The sequence below is a fragment of the Physeter macrocephalus genome, chromosome 11 (assembly GCF_002837175.3).
Source record: "Physeter macrocephalus isolate SW-GA chromosome 11, ASM283717v5, whole genome shotgun sequence".
In the NCBI taxonomy this organism is placed as follows: Eukaryota; Metazoa; Chordata; class Mammalia; order Artiodactyla; family Physeteridae; genus Physeter; species Physeter macrocephalus.
In genome coordinates this window covers 113,184,198-113,203,986 of record NC_041224.1, presented here as the reverse complement: position 1 = coordinate 113,203,986, position 19,789 = coordinate 113,184,198, and the positions used below count along the sequence as shown (strand labels likewise).

The 19,789-nt window shown below is 34.9% G+C and overlaps 1 protein-coding gene across 4 annotated transcripts in view; it reads left to right on the top strand.

Moving 5' to 3' along the window:
- PRKD1 (protein kinase D1) overlaps positions 1 to 19,789 on the top strand; it is a 340,452-nt gene that overhangs the window by 116,442 nt on the left and 204,221 nt on the right. Inside the window, exon 1 of one of the 4 annotated variants that reach the window (XM_055088374.1) lies at positions 837 to 855. The exons of the other annotated variants lie outside the window; for them this stretch is intronic. The gene's annotated coding sequence lies outside the window, so the exon portion shown is untranslated. Of the gene's footprint in view, positions 1 to 836; positions 856 to 19,789 lie in introns of those variants that run through there. 4 annotated transcript variants of the gene reach the window in all.

The following is a 19,789-nucleotide window of genomic DNA, read 5'->3' as shown; positions in this document are numbered from 1 at the left end:
TTACATGTTAATGGTTTGAATCTCTTAATATCACTGTTTAGCCTCTGCAAGTGGGTTCACTATTTAAGGCCAAATTTACATTGTCTAAACCCAACCTATTTGTCTTTCCTGCTATCCTATGTCTGCTTTTTTCCCTGACATGTGTATTTCTCTTAGTGGCACTATTATACTCCTACTCCTAACCTTGGAGTCCATATCAACCTTTCTAGGTCCCTCATCTTTCACATTCAGTCAGATGCTCAGTGAATCCCAATGATTATCCTTGCCTTAGTGTCTCACCTTTACATCTTCTATTTTTTGCTCCAACAGCCATCTTTCCAGCTTGGATTATTATTATGTAGACTGTTGCAGTAAACTTCATGGACCAGTCCCTCTCTCCTCAAAGACATCTACTGTGCTCTTAACAAGTTAATTATGCTATTGTACTTACAATTTTGATATTCACCAGCTCAAAAGAAAAATCAAAACTTGGTGGCTTCCTATTGCCAATAAAATAAAAATCATTATCCAATCTGGTCATTTAAAGTGCTCCAAATACCCAGTCTACCTGTACAATCTTCTTTTTCAATCTTCCTAAGATTGAATTAGAATAAGTTGGATTATTTATTCTAATCAGTACATACATTGTGTTTCCCCATCTTGGAACCTTAGCTGTTTTTCTCTCCATCAAGAATGGTCTACTCAAAATTTCTGCCCATTAAAATACTTATCCTCCATCTTTTTTTCTGGATCCTCTAGGTCCTTTCAGGCTTCAACATACAGGAATGACTCAAAGACCAGTACTGGGGAGGAGTACAGAAAGACCTGTCGTGCATGGCCTGTCAAGCTGGCCTATCACATGACTGGTTCATTGAGGTACAGTTTCTGGTTCTCAGATTTTAAGCTCCAGAAATTTTATTTTTTCCTTCCAGCCAGAGTTGCTATAGCTCCTCAAAGACAAACGCCATCTAATAAAACTCACAAAAAATATTTTTATGAACCAGAATGCCTATTTATCAATTCACAGTGAGTGATATGCTTTTCTAGGGCATTGCCTCTCCATAGCAAGAGGCCTATGAAGCAGCGTTAGTAACTGGAAAGTTGCTAAATTGGCCCAGAATTGAAACATAAGGAATTGATTAGTCTTGAGGGATATTCCATCTAGGTTATGGGAAAACCTCGTTGCCTTATTGGGTCACCTGATAAGGTTCTTTTCCTTGGATAATTTGATATAAACACTGATGGATCTTCAGGTTCTAATCTCTTATCTGTCACTCCAACTGACTGAGTTACAGTTCTCCTTTACATTTTCCATTCCAATAGGGTCATTCTAAAGATGTTGCTTTGTTACCTTGTTTTAAATTTTGCAACACTCTGTCCTTATCAATTAATTTGTAAGGTAATCCAGGTTTACAAAACCACAATTAGATTCCTCTACTATGGTGTCTTTGGATGGCTGATCTCATACATTGTGTTTGGTTTTTGACCCTTCATAGTCTCAGAATGTGCCTCTTGTTTGTCTTACACCAGAATTCTTTATGCATTAGATGCATTTACTTCTGTATTGCTTTCTTAATATGTTTGTATTATGTTTATAAATGTTCGTATTTGCAAGCTGGACTTCTTTACCACTTGTCAGGTCTAAATTGTTGGAAAGCGGGGACTTTTTTTTTTTTTCACTTTTTTTTTAAACGTTTTTATTGGAGTATAATTGCTTTACAATGGTGAGTTAGTTTCTGCTTTATAACAAAGTGAATCAGTTATACATATACATATATCCCCATATCTCTTCCCTCTTGTATCTCCCTCCCTCCCACCCTCCCTATCCCACCCTTCTAACTGGTCACAAAGCACCAAGCTGATCTCCCTGTGCTATGCAACTGCTTCCCACTAGCTATCTATTTTACATTTGGTAGTGTATATATGTCCATGCCACTCTCTCACTTTGTCCGAGCTTACCCTTCCCCCTCCCTGTGTCCTCAAGTCCATTCTCTAGTAGGTCTGCGTCTTTATCGGGGACTGTTTTTTATTCTCATTTTTTTCCCTGTAGTCTCAAGTACTGTAACTTTGGATTCTTTCCAGAAGTGAACTTTGACATTTATTTCTTCATTTACTTATACATTCATTCATTTTTTTCCCTCCTTCCTTCTTTCCTCTCTCCCTCCCTTTCTTTTTTCCTTTGTTCTTTAATAAGCATACTGAGGTTCAGGGAAGAAAAGTGACTTTCTTAAAAACACAGTTAGTGAGACAGCTGGGATTTAAGCCCAGGACTCTTTCCTCAGTTTGTTCTTTTTCCCTATTGCTTATTAGTGTTCATTGGAGGCAACTTTATGGGGTGGGGTACTGTGATGGTTAGTTATATGTGTCAACGTCATTTGGCTGTGGTGTCCAGTTGTTGGTTAAACATTAATATGAGTGTTGCTGTGAAGGTATTTTGTAGTTGTGGTTTACATCCACAATCAGTTTACTTTAAGTAATGATCTGGGTGGGCCTCATCCAATCCGTTGAAGGCCTTAAGAGCAAATACTGAGAAGAAATTTTGCCTCAAGACTGCTGCACTAACTCCTGCCTGAGTTTCCAGCTTTCCTGTCTGACTGATAATTTTGGACTTGCCAGCCTAGACAATCGCATAATACACACACACAGAATATATATACATACACACACATAACACTGTTGGGTTCTGTTTCTCTGGAAACAAAGATTGATTAGCTGCTGAGCTCATACAGGTTCTGACAATTAAGTAGGCAAAAGTATTACACAAAAATGTTTATTGCATTATCTTAAGTTCCCAAATTAAAACAGTGTTTTAAATTTAAAATTCATATGGCATATAGTAATTTTTTTAATAAGGAGGGTTGGTGCCAGTGGCCTTATCGGGTAGGGAGCAAGTGTGGAGAGAGAAGGAAAGGGATATGAAGGATTGGATTGTTTCCCAAAATGACTGAAATAGTGGGCTGAAACAATCTACTCATGTGATAGCCGTCTAGGGAAAGATTTATAAAATTGCTAAAGGCTTTTTCTTTCAAGGAAATCCAGCAACAACAACAAAAACAAACTGGGTTTTTTTTTTGCCCTTCTATTTGATGTTGGCATCTATCCATATATAGGGTTTGTAGTGTTCAAAATTTTATTTTGGGCATTTTTAAGGTAGAGCATGTCAAATATTTTCCTGAAACGTGTCTTTTCCAAATCAGAAGACATTGAAAAGGAAAAAGAGTGGTGATTTTAGGAATTTGGATTGTATAAGAAAAGTAATGTTGTTAGACCCAAAATCACCATGGTCAATCCATAGAAGTAAAGTTTTTTGTTTTTTTGTTTGCTGTAGATTGGAGATAACACTCTTAATAAATCCCCAAATCTAAAGAACGGATTTTTGTTAAATAGAAATGGACAAAATCTAGGAACAAAGTGTTAAAGAAATGTGAATGTTCTGCTTTTCTCCTGACGCGGCCTCTCCTTGGATTGGTATACCATAGCCAAATTGATTAGAAATAACACAGTCAATGGTAGTTATGCTCTACAAAGTTACTTTGAACACTGAATTAGTAAATACCAAGCCATTGTTCATAAGGGAAATACAAGATTGGTTCCTTTGAGCCTCTGACCACATTTTTGTCAACCAATCAATACATAATCTTGTTTATGTGTGTTTTTGTTTAAAGACATCTTGTTTAGTATACTCATTGTTCACCAGCAGTCTTAACTCATGCCTGAATGAACCTAATCTGACTAACATATTTCTCCATAAGGCCCATTACAACCTTCTTACACTCAGGCACACTGGATAGCACGTCAGCACCATTCTCAGGGGCCATTTTAAACAGTGAAATCATCAAAAGAAGCACAAAATGCAAAAAAAAAAGGGGGGCACTAAATAGACGGAGAAAAGTATACTTGTTTACAGTATGAGAGGTGAAACAAGAAGGCAGAGCCTCAGCCTGGGATGTGCATGTTGGGTGACTCAGAAATTTTGCCACTCTGAATGACCCTGAAAATGTCTGTGCATGACCCTGAAAGCACCGTGAGTATTGGTTTGGGGGTTTCAAATACATATTAGCCAATAGGTGAATTCACAAATACAGAATCTACAAATAATGAGGATCTACTGCAAATAGTTTGGGGCTTTCTGGAAGATCCATATATTTGTAGTTAAATAGCCTCCTGCAAATCCACTCAGTAAGAGAGTACAGTGCTGCAAAAGAAAGTTGTTGGGCCTCTAAACATTTTATGTTCATTTGCAAGATTCTTTAATAAACATTTTTAATCCTTGCTATCGCACCCTTTTAGGAGAAGGAAATAAGTGCTATAAATAACAAAACTCCAAATATAGCAATAGGCTGTCCTCAGAAACCCTAGCAATTTCAGGTGTCTGTTTTGAACCACTGGCATGATTAATAAAATCAACAAAAGTAAACAATATCTGAGCAAAGTAATTTGTCATCTTTTCCAAAATATTAGAGGAGAAGCAATTTGTTTTCTTTCACTAAGATTTACAAAGTTAATTCATTAAAATGCCGCATGTTTAACCGTGTTAAGACAATTGCTTGTTTATTTGAGGTTTTCACCTTTTAATGATTTTTGTCATATTGAAATTTGCCAAGAAATTAGCAAGTCTACAACTTTGATACTTGCAAATTGTTTATGTGCTTTTTTTTTTTTTTTTTTGCGGTACGCGGGCCTCTCACTGTTGTGGCCTCTCCCGTTGCGGAGCACAGGCTCCGGACGCGCAGGCTCAGCGGCCATGGCTCACGGGCCTAGCCGCTCTGCAGCATGTGGGATCTTCTCGGACTGGGGCACGAACCCGTGTCCACTGTATCGGCAGGCAGACTCTCAACCACTGCGCCACCAGGGAAGCCCCAGTGAAGACTTTAAAAAAATGGTCCACATCAAAGAAGAAGAAAAAAAAAAATCTAAAAAAAAAAAAAAAAAAGTCCTGAGTTAGCAAACCAGGGCTTTTCTTGGCTTAAGCAGCTGCCACATCATGAAGGTACACCCCATGCCCACCCAAGAAAGAGGAGTAAATGGGAGATCTGCTCATTTATAGCTACTAAAGCAAAAGTAGAACTCAGGGCAGAAGAAGTAGATTGGCTCAAATACTGGTGAGATTATTATCAAAAAAAAAAGAAAAGAAAAAAATGAAGAATCAGTGATATGGAAGATGATTTGAGTATTTTATTGTCAGTGTTTCAACCGCTAGACCATTGTACACTGAAGTGAAAGAAAGGTTAGGTTATTTCTTTATTTTGAAAAGACATTGCAAACCACTTTCCTCAGCCATTTCATAAATTAGAATGGGAGAAAATAGATTTATGTTACAGCAAGTAGAATTTAGTTTAGACTAGTGGAAGGGGACACTACCAGAGGACTTTGGTTATGAATATTTATAACCTGAAATACATATAAGAAGTAAATTAGAGAAATTAGCATTGGCAATAATCATATTCATATAGTGACACTCTGACTTGGAGGGAATTATATTAGGTAGTCAGAAAACTTAAGTCTATTGCTGCTTGAAATTATGTATACGTGGATCCCTAATGTTCTGGGCTTGAATTTGAAAGACTCGCTCATCAAGATTTTTAGACACATTATATTTGCTTTTGCAAATTAGAAGCTCCAACCACAGATGCAAGTATACATTGCCATGTGTGGAATTAATGCTTCAGACATCTTATGAATATGTATGTGTATTTTGGTGGTGCTTCTGCTACATAAGTCTGAAAAGCAGTGGGAAGTGGGTGGATCTGTGTGGAACTGCATATTGCTGTCAGAAAAGTGCAATTCTCAAAGAAAAAAAATTATAGGGGCAAAATTTCATTTCAGACACGTCTCCAAAGACATAAAATTTTCCAGAAGAGGAAAGCTGATATTTGTCCATTTTAATTGTTAAAATTTTTGTTGACATTTTCGTAACAACTTGGAAATAATCTGAGGATAATCCTTTGTATTTAAGTGTGCATACATCTTCATGATGATTTCTGGAATGCCTTAAGTATTAATATGCAGTGAGATTTGGATGATATTTAGTTCTGTAGTTACAGTTGTACCTGATTGAATGTCTCTATTACTGGTATGCATCAGTTGGGTTCAGCTTAAATTTTAGTGTGAGGTTTCATTTCTATATGTCACCTGGATTTGGGTATTAACTAGTGATTATCTCAAAAGTCCGTTTTGGCAAAAAAAGCAAAAAAGCAAAGTTAATGGTAGTGCAGTTGCAATCCATCTGTTTTATGGTCCCCCATTTAGATCATAGTCCCTGGGCAGACTGGGGAGGAAGAACAGGAAAGCTGAGGTGAATGGCTGCTCGTCCAGTGATGTGTGTTTCTGCAGTGGTGCCTTGAGATTTCCTGGGCTCAGTGGGACACAGGATTTCCACCAATTAATTGAGGCCCCCTTGTGTAGTTTGAATTAATTATCCATTACAGTTCAGTGCAAAGAAGCCTCTTTCATAAAGGTTTTAGATGTTCTTAGAAACCTTGTTAATTAGTGACAAGTTGATGTAAGGGTGTGGCTAGAGCAGCATCAGATCATAGTTACATATTTTATATATTCTAACAGTACAATTCTGATACTTCAGACAGACATTTAAACCATTCCTTCCAGAACACATCGTAAACATCAAATTGAACTGGTGTTAATAACATCATCTTTCCAGGTCTATTTTATTGAATTAAGCTTATTACATTTGACCAATCAATCAACACCAAAGAGATTTTAATTTATCACTTACATACAGTTTGTTTACAAGGCATGCTAATATTCTCCCTAAAAGACCACCTAATACAGCTTTGCTTTTTTACCTGTTTTGGGAATAGTGTCCCTCAGCAGATTTCCCATTACCCCAGTATCATTTATGAAAGGGAAAAGAGCACTTGACTGTTGCTTTTGATGTGTAGTTAGAATCCTGGTAAGTTTTAACTACTTTGAAAATAGGGCTGGCCTAATTGAGGGTTGAAAGTTCTCTAGACAAAAGTATTTTCCTACAGTTAGCCCAGGTCATCATTTCTTAATGCCCTTCCTCATTTAGAGCTTTAAATTGGATTAAGAAAATATGTTGTCTGGGGACTTTATAATTGTTGTAAATTTTCAGTTGTCTTAAAAACAAACAAAACCCTCTTGCCTTTTCATCTTTCTTGCCCCACTAACCATTCTTTGTTTCCCTTGGCAATGAAACTCACAAGTCTATACTTTTTGTCTCTACTTCTCCTTTAATTGTCTTTTAAATGTACTTCAATCAGATTTATGTCCCCACCACGCCACCAGAAATCTGATCAGGTTCAATAGTGACCTCACAGTCACTTGAATTGGTCAATGTTTTGGTCATCTTACTTGATCTATCCCAGAGCAACAGAGACAGTGCATTTTCCCAGATGCCCGTGACTCACTTTTTCTTTCCCCTTCTTTTGCCGTACATCTTTACATTGGAGTGCCTGAAGGATCAGTACTTAGTCCTCTTCTCTTTATTTGCACTTACTGTTGGTGACATCATTCAGCCTCATGACATTAAATATCATTTATAGGCTGATGACTGCCAAATTCATGTCATTAACCCAGAAGTCTTTCCCAAACATTCAGTTTTTCTATTTCAGAAATTATAGGAATCTCTGGTTCTATACCCTAAAATTTAAATAGACCAGTTTTGCATCTTCCACCAAAAGAAAAAGCCGTCTATAAGATGATAAATAAAGAACAAAAATTTAAAACATTGATATCATTATAATTAAACATTCATTCTAATTTCCGTATTCAGGAGTTGGGAAATTTAACTTCAGATAGACAAACTAGAATCACTCAATTCAGGAAAACATCATACACATTTAAATGATTTTTATGCATACTTGTTGATTGCTATTTCATGTTCAAATTTATTTACCTAACAAACTAATTCATACCAACATAATATACCATGTAATCCTATTGAGAGATATCATTTAGCCAGAGAATCATTTGCTTGTTTAGGAGAGTGTTACAAATATGCATAGCACTGTTATTTATATATCAATAAATAAAAGAATAATATAGCATTTATAATTAAGGAAGAAACATATATACTAATATGGCCAACTAACACATTTAAAATGATCTTAGTAAATTATTTGTTTTGCTTGCCTCCCTTTGTAAACATTGTACTTTTTGCTTACCTACCAATAAAAAATTAACTCACTGTTTGAACCAAGTTGAGATATGCAGTCCACAGCATACATCTTGTATTTTCAGGCTTAAAAATGTCCAAAGTAATAATGATGAGCATCCTAGAATATTTTGTGTCACATGTGTTAAATGATTATTTTAACACCTAGAGTTTGGGAATATTCCAAGTTATTATATTTATCATTCTTAACTTCTTGGTCAATTTTGCTGTAATTTCTCACTAGAAAATAACTGATATGAAAGCTATTCCATATTACTTCATTTCAACCTTAGTCACCAAAATGTTTACTCATTCTCTAAGTTACACAAGTACTACTTCAGCTGAAGGAAAGACAAAGTTAAACTGAAGATTTCAGAAATGTTTGTTAGAATTTGTTAGATGAAAATTAGGTGAGAAGATAGTGAGAACGTGAGTTATTTAATGCACAATGTTGTAAAACTGAGGTAAGAATATAGAAGTAGATAAATTTTCCCTATACCTCATGTGATTCAAAAACAGGAAGACATATGTAATGTACAAAACAGATTAAAATAATTACATATATGTACGTAAATATGTGTTATATTTAAAAATATAAAAATAGAAGAAATACAAAAATCGACAAAAGCAAAATGGTTTTGGGGTGAAATTTTCTGGCTCTATATTTAATATTTCAATAAATTTAATAGTATGATGCAGTATTGATAGAGTTGATAACTAAGAAATTGATATTGATGTCATTTTGGAGAATTAATGTAAATTGTGAGATTCAAAGGAAAGATAGATGTTCAAAGAATGAAAATAAATTTTTATATAAATGAAAACACAAATATCAAAGTTGAAAAGAAAAATATCTTAGTAATATTACAGAAATGTAAATTAAAATAAGTGTGGGGTGTGTACTACTGTCTATTAAATTATTAAATAACTAAAAATTATAAATCCACTTTAGGTGAATTTGTAGGGATATATGTGAACTCACACATTGCTGCTAGTATTATAAATTGGAAGAATTTGTCAGTATATCGGGAGGGTTACAACTGTGATCATACCTTTGACTCTACCATTTAGCTTCTAATTCTAAGACTTTTGCTCAAGAAAATAACCCCCAAATTAAATACAGTGGCAGAGAGAGGGGGGGAGAAGGGACGTGTCTAAATTTTTTATATTTAAACTGGTTTTATTTCAGTAAATTAAAAAAAAATTTTTTTATATTGGAGTATAGTTGATTAACAATGTTGTGTTAGTTTCAGTTGTACAGCAATGTGATTCAGTTATATATATACATGTATCTGTTCTTTTTCAAGTCCATTTCTCATTTAGGTTATTATAGAATATTGAGCGGAGTTTCCTGTGCTATGCAATAGGTTTTAGTTGGTTATCTATTTTAAATACAGCAGTGTGTATAAATCTTTTATATTTATTATAAAGATGTAGTATAAATTGATGAACAACCATATATGAAATAAATATCTCAGTATGCAGCATTTTATCTACACAATGATTATAAACATCTAAGGGTCTGTATGTGGAAGGGTAGTGAAAGGAATAGGCTAAGGGAAAAAAACCCAACCCTAATAGTTTATAGATGTTATCTAATGTAATTTAGCTTTGTTTACTTCATTAATTTAAGCTTCTGGTTATAATAGTTGTTGCATATTCATACATTAAAAAGAAATATGATACTTTTATATACTAAAGTATACTCTACCATATATTGTAATATATAATATAAATCATGGCCCTTGTTTTGTATGAATAAAATTAAAACTTGAAAATAATCTGAAATAATTTTTTGAAATTCTGAGCCACCTTTTTAAAAATCAGCATGTTAACCTTAAATTACAAGTTAGATTTGAAACTAAAATATCTGTTAATATGACTGCATTTTGTGGCAACAAGACAAGCTTAATCACCTTTGCACAGCAGGAATTTGCAAAATACTAGTAAGCTTGACTTAAAATGGCCACAGTAAAAATCTGTGTTGGAAAGAACATCTGATGTTAGTAAATTCACAGCATGGCCCATGAATTGCTGTGTTGAGAGAAGGTACTCCTCTAGCTTGATTGTTTCCTGTCTCTCTCTTTAGCATTCCCATTAATGCAAAATACACCTGTACATGGAATAAATATAATATTATGTATTTAAGAAAAAAACCTAATTAAATTCTACATCTCATTTTCTGTGGTTAGACAGCAACTGTGGATGACCTAAAACCCACCACTTCAGTAGAGTTACACAAAAGAGTGCTGGAGACCAGGTTCATTTTTCAAAGCTTGAGAAACTGACAACAAATGAAACCCCCTGCCCCCGCAACCAAAAACAAACCAAAAGACCAAACTTGTACTTCTTTCTTCCTATTTTTATCAGAAATACCCACTGTTCATGGACATGATTATTTTAAACATGATACTTATTTAAGCATAAGAAACTTAATTGTTCAAACAAAATAGTGTTTTTACCCTCCCACCTTCCCAGAGAACACACATTGAACAAGTAGCTATGATACTCTTTACAGATTGTGGGATTTAGGTACACAAGTGTCTTAGAACAAATCGATTCTTGGTAGTGGCTTTTGTTTTAAGGAGAGCATATCTCACATTTCCCTGAAACAGGGAAAAAAAGTGAACAGATGAAGTGTTTTCTTTGGTTATTGTAGTTTGGACAATTTTAAAATAGTTTGCTTCTTTTATTTTTCCTGTGGATATTTTTTTCTTGCCAGCATTTTAAAGATGACTACTGTATATGAGGTATAGAATTTGATTTTTTTAAAAGTGCAATTCCATTTTCTATTCTGCAGAAACACCTACCATTTAAATAAAATTACAGTGCTCCTACAAGCAAAAAATAATCTTTTGTTACCCTTGTATATTTATGCATATTTTGCTTTTATTTTAACCACAAGAGCTTTATCCAGTTTTGGCAGTGCTAATAATCTGCAGTTTGTCATTTTTTTGTGATGCTAGTGTGAAGTTAAAAAAGAATCTGATTTGTAGCTGTCTCTATATTTCCATTATATTCTCTTGTATTTTTGAATATATTTTATTTTGTGATTAGGTCACTTTTGATCCAGTGAATGTTAGAGGAATGTTTGGCTTTTTAAAGCAATGTCTTCAAATTGGCAGCACTTTAACATTGGCTATTTTACTAAAACCTTGCTAAGTGAATTCGAATAATTTTTCCTGTCTATTTTCTATCATGTCATTGCTTTGTTTGCAAGTATTGCTGTGTCCTGGTATTTGGGAGTTGGTAGCAATTTCCACACAGATAATAAACTTTTTCTTTTTGCCTGAGTTCTTCAACAATGTCATGTTCTGGCATTTATGACATTTTAGTAATTTTCCTGACTGCTGCTGTTACTGAGATGGCAAATTATTTCCTCCCATTTTTTTTTTTTTTGACTTAGTTATCATGGTCATCAAATTTCAGCCTCCTGGTTGCAGTTTCACAAGCTCAAATTGTGCCAAGTATTGGCCTTGGAAACTTTAAATATTGAATAAAATTTTTTTCTACAAAGAAATCACTCATAATAACATTTGAGATAAATTGATATGTGAAACATTTGAAATATTACTAATATTTGATAACTGTACTAAGAAGGTATCTCATCCTTCCCAACTCTATAGGATTACAGTACAAAATTTGGACCTTCTGACTCTGTAGAAGATATTTCATTTTTTATAATATTTCATATTCTAGTCTGTGTTTGGAATTAAAACTCATTTGCCTGCTAATTTTACTGTGATGTAAATCTGCATTATGAAAGTTCAATTATAATATCAAATGGCATAAGAATTTTGACATTTTTTAAGTTTAAAATTTTTATATTAGAACACAATTTTGTGAACTCTGAAGGGACTTTTTGTAATTTTTCTCATTGGAAGGAAAACATGAGCAGAGCTTCATTGTTCTCATCTATGACATGGAGATTATATATCGTTTTCATAGAATGAGAATTAAACAAGGTATAACTATAGAATGGCTAAAAGTAAAATGATTTACCATACTCAGTGTCAGTAAGGATATAAAGGAAGTGGAACTCATACACTGCTGGTGGGGAATATAAAATGGTACAATCATTTTGGAAAACAGTTTGGCAGTTCCTTAAAAAGTCATATATTCCAGCTATTCCATTCCTGGGTACTCACCCAAGAGAAATCTACTATACCTTGGTATGGTATGTCCATACCAAGAATTATATACAAATACCTATAATAACTTTGTTTGCAATAGCCTTAGACTGAAAATAACCCAGATGTCCATTTCAGGAGGTGAATGTATACACAAACTATGGTATATCCACACAATGGAACCATACTTGACAATGAAAAGGAATGGAGTATCGATATATAGTACAGTATGGATGAACCTCAAAATAATTATACTAAGTGAAAGACGCCCCACACATAAAAACTTACGTAACAAATGATTCTATTTATAGAAAATCTCAGAAAGCATGCAGTCTAATCTGTAGTGCCAAATTGTAGATCAGTGGTTGTCTGGAATCAGAGGGTAGGGAGGAACCAAGGGAGGGATTGCAAAGAAGCATGAGACGTGATGCATATGTTCCTATCTTAGTCTGTCTGGGCTTCTGTAACACGATATGATAGATTGAGTGGCTTAAACAATAGAAATTTATTTCTCACAGTTCGGGAGGCTGGGAAGTTTGAGATTATGGTGCCAGCATGGTCAGGTTGTGGCTTGCACACAGTACTTTCTTGCTGTGTCCTCAGATGGTGGGGTGAGATCATCTCTTTTGTGTCTCTTCTTATAAAGTCACTAACCCCATTCATGAGGACTTCATCCTTATAGCCTAATTACATCCCATAGTTCTTATCTCATACCATCACATTGGGGATTAGGGCTTCAACGTATGAACTGGAGGGTGACACAAACATTCAGTCTATAGCAGTTCCTTTGGGATAAAGCATATATTCGTTATCTTGATTTTGATGGTGATTTCAGTGATGTATTCACATGTCAAAACTTATCAAATTGTGCACTTTCAATAAGTATAGTTTATTATGTCAATTACACCTTAGTTAAGCTGTTAAAAAATTTAAAAAGGTAATGTATATGAAAGCACCTACTATGTTGCCTAGGAAATGGCAATCTCACAATGCATGGCATTAAACTGAAATGATAAAATGATGAGGTGGGGGAAAACCAGTTTCACTTCTACTACAAGGAAGAAAATGGTTAAACACTAGTTTCCCTTCCAGTGAGAAAATTGCTGTGTATATTTAAGGATTGTTGTATACACTGGCTCTTATTTATTTCTGTGTGTGCGTCCATTGAAGCCACCGTCACCCTGTTTTAGTCATCTGGTTGTCCACACATGTGAATGCTTATACTGGCAGGTCCTGGGGCTGAGGCCGATCTCACTGAAATGGCCCAGTTTGAAGAGGAGCTACATGACTGAGGAATGTGGAGCGATACAGAAGGGCAGAAATGAACAGGTCAAGGATGCTAAGTTTCTTAATGGCTTCATGCAAACCGGAGGAATGAGGGGCCTAATATGATTGGACCTGCCTGACCTCAGCCCTAGCTCTTCTCTTTCTTGAGTAGCATGGCAACTCCCATTTGGATCTCAAATAACATATTTAGAAGAGGAGAGCTAGAAATATTATGGGGAGGCACACACTGTTAAGGCTCTGATGAACAGAGTCTATGATAAAGTAATGGTAAATATAATGAAATGGACAGCTACAAACTCTAAGGCCCTTTGTTGTTATTCCTGAAGCAATAGACAACATACAGTTGTTCTTAGCACATCTGGTTCTATTCATAATATATTCTGAACATGCCTGGTCTGGAGGACTAGGAAGATATTGAGCTGAATGATTTTAATTGTGTCATATCATCATCATTATCACCATCACTTCACTGAGTGGCTGCTATGTTCTGGGCCCCAGGCCGTATGCTTTTCAAGCATTTAATTTTCACAGTAACCCTCAGAGAAGACTTCCCTGAAAGCCTGTTCTCCTATCCCTCTTCCCCAAAGTAAGTCAGAACTTTATTTTATATGGTCTCATAGCATCCTGTACAGCTCTTTAACACTTGTGACCATTGCAGTCATATAATGGATTACGTAATTAGTTGATTAATATCTTTATCCCCTCTAGAATGTGGAACTAGATATGTCTTGTTTACAGCACCTTGTACATACTTAAAGTTTAGTACTATTTGTTGAGTGAGTGAATGAATAAAATATCATCAGAACATAACTTTTATAGAATTGCAGTAAAGACCCTGTGATACAGTGATTCCAAGTTCTGTATAAAGATGTTTAGTCTGGGGATAATTTTAGTTTTAAACAAGTGAAACAACTGAACAGAAATATGAGCTATGACATTGAAAACAAGAATAGAAATTGGGAAATTGGGATGTTATAAATAGGTTAAATCAGAAAAATCCCCTGGGACTGGCTAGTTCCAGGGATTGTTAAACTCAGTCAGTTGATGAATGTCTTCATCACTGAGAGGCATCAGCTTTTTTGTTCAAAAAGCAGAAGTAAAAACCTAGTGGTATTTATGGCATATGATCAGCATCTGGTTGAATAAATTACAAATCTTCTGTTACATTACAACTGACAAAGTAAATAATAATTAGACTGTATCCATAATATACATCTTTCTTTTTGTCATAAGATGCTCTCTCAGCCAAGCATACATCATTAGCAAATATGACTTTTATGATATGTATTTCTAGATGCAACATACTGCTTCTAACCAGTTTTCATCCTTACTATTAAATAAACAGTGAAGAGTTCCCAAACCAAATACAGCAGAAGATAATTTAAATATTAAAATTGTTCAAAGGAAAGAATTCATACTTATAATTCACCTAAAATGTATAATTTACCTGATATAAGATCAAATTTTATATTTTGCCTCAGGACTTTTCTGTTGTTGTTAGTAACACTCAAAACTCAGGAGAAATCATAAAAGTAAAATAGTCTTTAAGATAAAGCAAATGACCCAAAATTCATTTGTGAATCAGATCAGAACATATTAGTGCAAGTGATCTTGAGAGCAGAATACTTCACTAAGACACAGAGAAGCATCGATAGTGGTCAGAAATGTTCACTGGTACTTTAGAGTTTCTTTGATAACTTCTCTTCTCCGTTGTCCAGAACCTTCTCAAAGCGAGTAGTTTTTCGGTCTTCAGTGGAACTGAGCATCACAATACAATGTCTTACAAAAGCAAATGTTTTTAGGTATTCGAGGAATATAAGGGCATAAAGAATGCATAGTAGATATAGTTCATATGTATGAGATACCTCAGTGCATTTTCCAAGAATATTCACAAATGATACAATTGTCTCCATTTCAATGTTTTTCAGAGAGAATATGCTGACTGCTCTTTTTTCCTCTGTCAAGGTATTTAGTAAGAGTGTGTTTTATGATTATGTTATAGAAGTGTTCCTGTAAACTCAAATCTCTGAATATACAACATAAGCAGTGAACTTAAAAAAAATTGCAGCTCTGGCCAAACACTTTAGGCTCATCGTGACCTTATTCCAGCTCTCCTTCCACAATGTCCATCCTCTCTGGTGGTACACAGCCCATTCTCTCCAGCACATGCCACACTAACTACCCTTCCTTTGTCGTTTTCATGCTCAATCCTACTTCCAATGCAAATAGAGAAGGTTTTTGGTTTTGTGACTGCTTCTCGCATGAGCTTACTCACATCGCATTTTTTAGGACTGTTCATATTTCACCTTTTCTAGGAAGCGTTTTCCATATACTCCAGCCAACTGATCCTTCCTTTCCCTGATCTAATATTTATGGTACATAAAACTTAACACTTCAGTGCTCTACTGTTTCTTATGAATGTGTATTAGTTTGTGTCTTTCTGGCTTGAAGTATGAAGTCCTGGGGGTTGGGGCCACAGTGGCTCACTGGTTGTAATGGTTGGTTTTCATTAAACACAGAGTCCTGAATTAGTCATTTTGGAATAATTTCCTGGTTCTGTGGGTCCGTCTCATAGCCTCATGTCTAGCTTGTGGTCCCTTATAAATTTAGTTCTCTCAAAATAAGAAAAATCAATTTTAACAAGCAATGGTCAAAACTAATGAAAACTTGGAGTAAGTTGTTCTGTTTCTCTCTATAGAAGTAACATCAAATGTGATTGAATTATATAACTGTATATATTTATATTTTTAAAAGGAAGTAACAAACAGCACAAATGGCTGTGATGAGTGTAACTGCTCATCAGAAAAATAGATCTGATGGTGATTTATGTGTCACATAGAAATGCATTGTATATACCTATATAATATAACTCTCTTGGGTTGTCTTTACAACTCAAAGAGTTCTCTCTTTTTTAAAGCTAATTATTTCTGAAAGGATTCTCTGAAAGGGTTCGCAAAAGGATTTAGCAAAAAGTATCTTCATTGGTTTTCCAACCCTTATTGTAAAACTATTTTAAGCAGTCCTAAAAAAACTTAAGATTTTATAAAGTACATTTTAACATTTAAGAAATCTTAAGGCACTGAGCACCAAAAAAAATTGAATATGTTAAAACAAAAAATGAGCCAAAACAAGGAGACACTATCAAGTGAAGATAAAGAATGCAGTCACTAAGATTCCTCTAGAATAAAATCTTACGAAGAAAATTCTTGTTATCAGTTGTACTTCCTAAGGAAATGTAGAGAGCTGAACACTGTGGAGGTGAACATGCAAGGGCTAACAAAGAGTAATGGGCACTGTATTTGCAGAAAAGGGGAAAGAAGCTAAGACTTCTGAGAAACTGAATCCTGCAACCTTTGAAGGCATGGAAGTATACTTTAATTTGTTTGTTGATCTAATGTGCATAATCACATAACATTCTATCTTAGGCAGAGCTTTGCAACCTGTGGGCAATTGTGAAATGTCAGTAGAGACAGGATTGGTATTAAGTAGGTGTCAGGAACATTTCAGATGATAATAGAAGAAAAATGTAAACTCAAACACATTAATCAATATGAAGTATATAATATGTAAGCTATAATGTATGAAATATGATTTATAATATGTAACATAATACATAATATATATCATTTATTGAGAGTTATTTTCTATACTACACATAGTATTTAATAATATATTAATATGAATTTTTGTTTATATTCATATAGATAAATTTCCTTGTATAACAGTCTATATCACTATTTTCCTATACATTTATATATATGTTATGTGTATATAGTATATTGTTTCTTTGTTAGTTTCCTTAATATACCAGTGGGTTGGGGGTTGAGATAGCAAACTGCTGCTTTTTTCCATATAAAGGAAAATATTGGCATGGACTCTTCCTCAAGAAACTTTTACATAAATTCTTGGGGAACTTAGATATTCCATATTAAAAAAATAGGAGAGAAAAGAGTGCCATATAGAGTCTCTCTCTCTGGGTGTGTCCCTGCATGATAGACCTGTGGTGCTTTGGTTTTCTCCCTCTGGTGATGTGTGGAGCTCCCATGACCTGCATTTCTGTCATTTCTGTCTTTTTTTTTTTCCCCCCAAGACTCTTATCTGTTGATGCTTCTGTTATTTCCTGGTATTTGTACAAGTTACTGTAATGCTTTTAGTTTCCTTCTTATCGGCTAACATTTGGCCCAGGTTCAGCATTTTGGGGTGTGGGGAGGCAGAAGGAAATGTACAGGTCAGGGATTACAAGTGACTTGGTCTCCCAGATTCAGGACAGTGCATATCATGTCGGCCCTGAGATGTGTGTAACCAAGGATGGTTATAACAGAGGGAGAGTATCTTTTAAAACTGGTTTCAGAAAGTTTGAGGCATAGCATAATCTAAAATATACAGCATAACCTAAAATATACAACATCCTGCCAAAAGAGAAGGCATTTGAAACTAGTTTCACAATGAGATCATGGAAGAGGTAGACTGTTTGAAGACTATTGTATGGTGTTCCTAGATGATAACAAGAAAGCAGAGGTACTTAATAATTGTTTTACTTGGATTTTTTTTTTAAATCAAGGAGAAAGAGCTTCAAATTCTAGAGGTAGAACAAAGCTAGCTAACAGGAATTTGACCTCTTAAAAGATGTGGAAACAGTGAGTGAACCCTTAGATAATGAGGAAGTTTTGTCTTGAGTTCAGATTTACCACTTAGGGATCTTGGAAAATCACTAAGTCATCTTTACAGATTCAAGGAATTGAAGAGTTCTAAGAGATTAAAGATAATTTTCCAGAAGGGGTAATAGAAAAATTTATATTGATAAATTACCAATTAGTTATTTTAATCTCAAATTTTAGGAAAATTTCAAAACAGGTTATGAAACTGTGAGCGCTTAGGAAAGTAGCAGTGATTAATAGGAGATGGTACAGCTTCCAGAATCTAAGAGGAAATCATGCCATACCAACTTGTGTTAAATTAGTTAGACAAGGGGTCCATTAGACTGAGGCAGTTCTAGTGCCTGAGTAGCCTATGTAAGCAAACCCAAACCTAAACCTGTAATACCTTAAGGTTAAGAAATCAAAACCTAAGGACAACCAATCAAAAACAGCCAACAAGGCTTTCCCAAATAAGGCAACAGCTTATAGTCAATAGAGTAAGTTTGTTCTAGGTCTTCCTTGTAATAATCTTGCCCCTAGCTCCTGTCGGTGGAGATCTCCTAACCACTTCTTGCTTGTCATTGCCCTGTTTCAATGGATTTTTACTTAAATATCTTTATCTTTCAACACTTGATATCTCTTTTCAGACAGTTATTTGATTGGGGGTACAGGGAATTTTGTGTATGTGGTGAGTCTGGATTGTTTTTACAGAATTTCTTTTGATAGTCTTAGGAAGTAGATGGAAAAGTATGGACTTCCTGGAAATGGTTAACTTAGTTCTTAGTTGTGACGTTAATCCATCAAGGACTGTTGCTGAATGGGTCAGTGTGTCTTAGTATGGGAGGTTTCTAGTGTGTTGCAAGGTTCCTTCCTTGGTTTTGCCCCATTCAGAGGTTATCAGTGACTTGGGTAAAGACTAGAAGGCCTACTTGTCAATTCTGTGTTTATCTAAAGTCGTGGGATGAGTAGTGAAGGGCAGGGAGGTAGAGCACAGACTTAGGAGCGAGATGAGGTATGAACACTGATTCCAAGGCAAGTTACTTTTAAGGTTTTGTACCCCTATTTCCTTATCTTTAAAATAACAATTTTCTGTGTTACAGACAGTAAGTACTCATCGAATGCTAACTAATTTACTTCTTGGTTAAAAGAATAAAAGATAAATATTTCAAGCAACTCAAAAGTTGGTTTATAATTAATAGGGTGATATTTATTATATATAAGTATAAAAGTAAACATAACTTTATTGAAATTGATCACTTATACAAAATATAATTGTGTGTGTGTGTGTGTGTGTGTGTGTGTGAGAGAGAGAGAAGGAGAGAGTGAGATTCTGAAAGTTTGCTGATTTTCACGTAACAGTGTAATAGTGCTAACAAAAACAGGGTTTATTCCAGGCTGCATTAATAGTAACGCGGTGTAAGCACAAAGTACCATGTTGAGTTTGAGCACTTTATTTTGGAAAGGACATTGACAAAATTGAGTTCAGTCCAGTAATGGATCTTGAAACCATACTCTTTGAAAAACAGCTGAAGAAATGGAATATGTTTAACCTGGAAATAAGAAAATAGAATCCTCTCTCTCTCTCTCTCTCTCTCTCTCTCTCTCTCTCTCTCTCTCTCTCT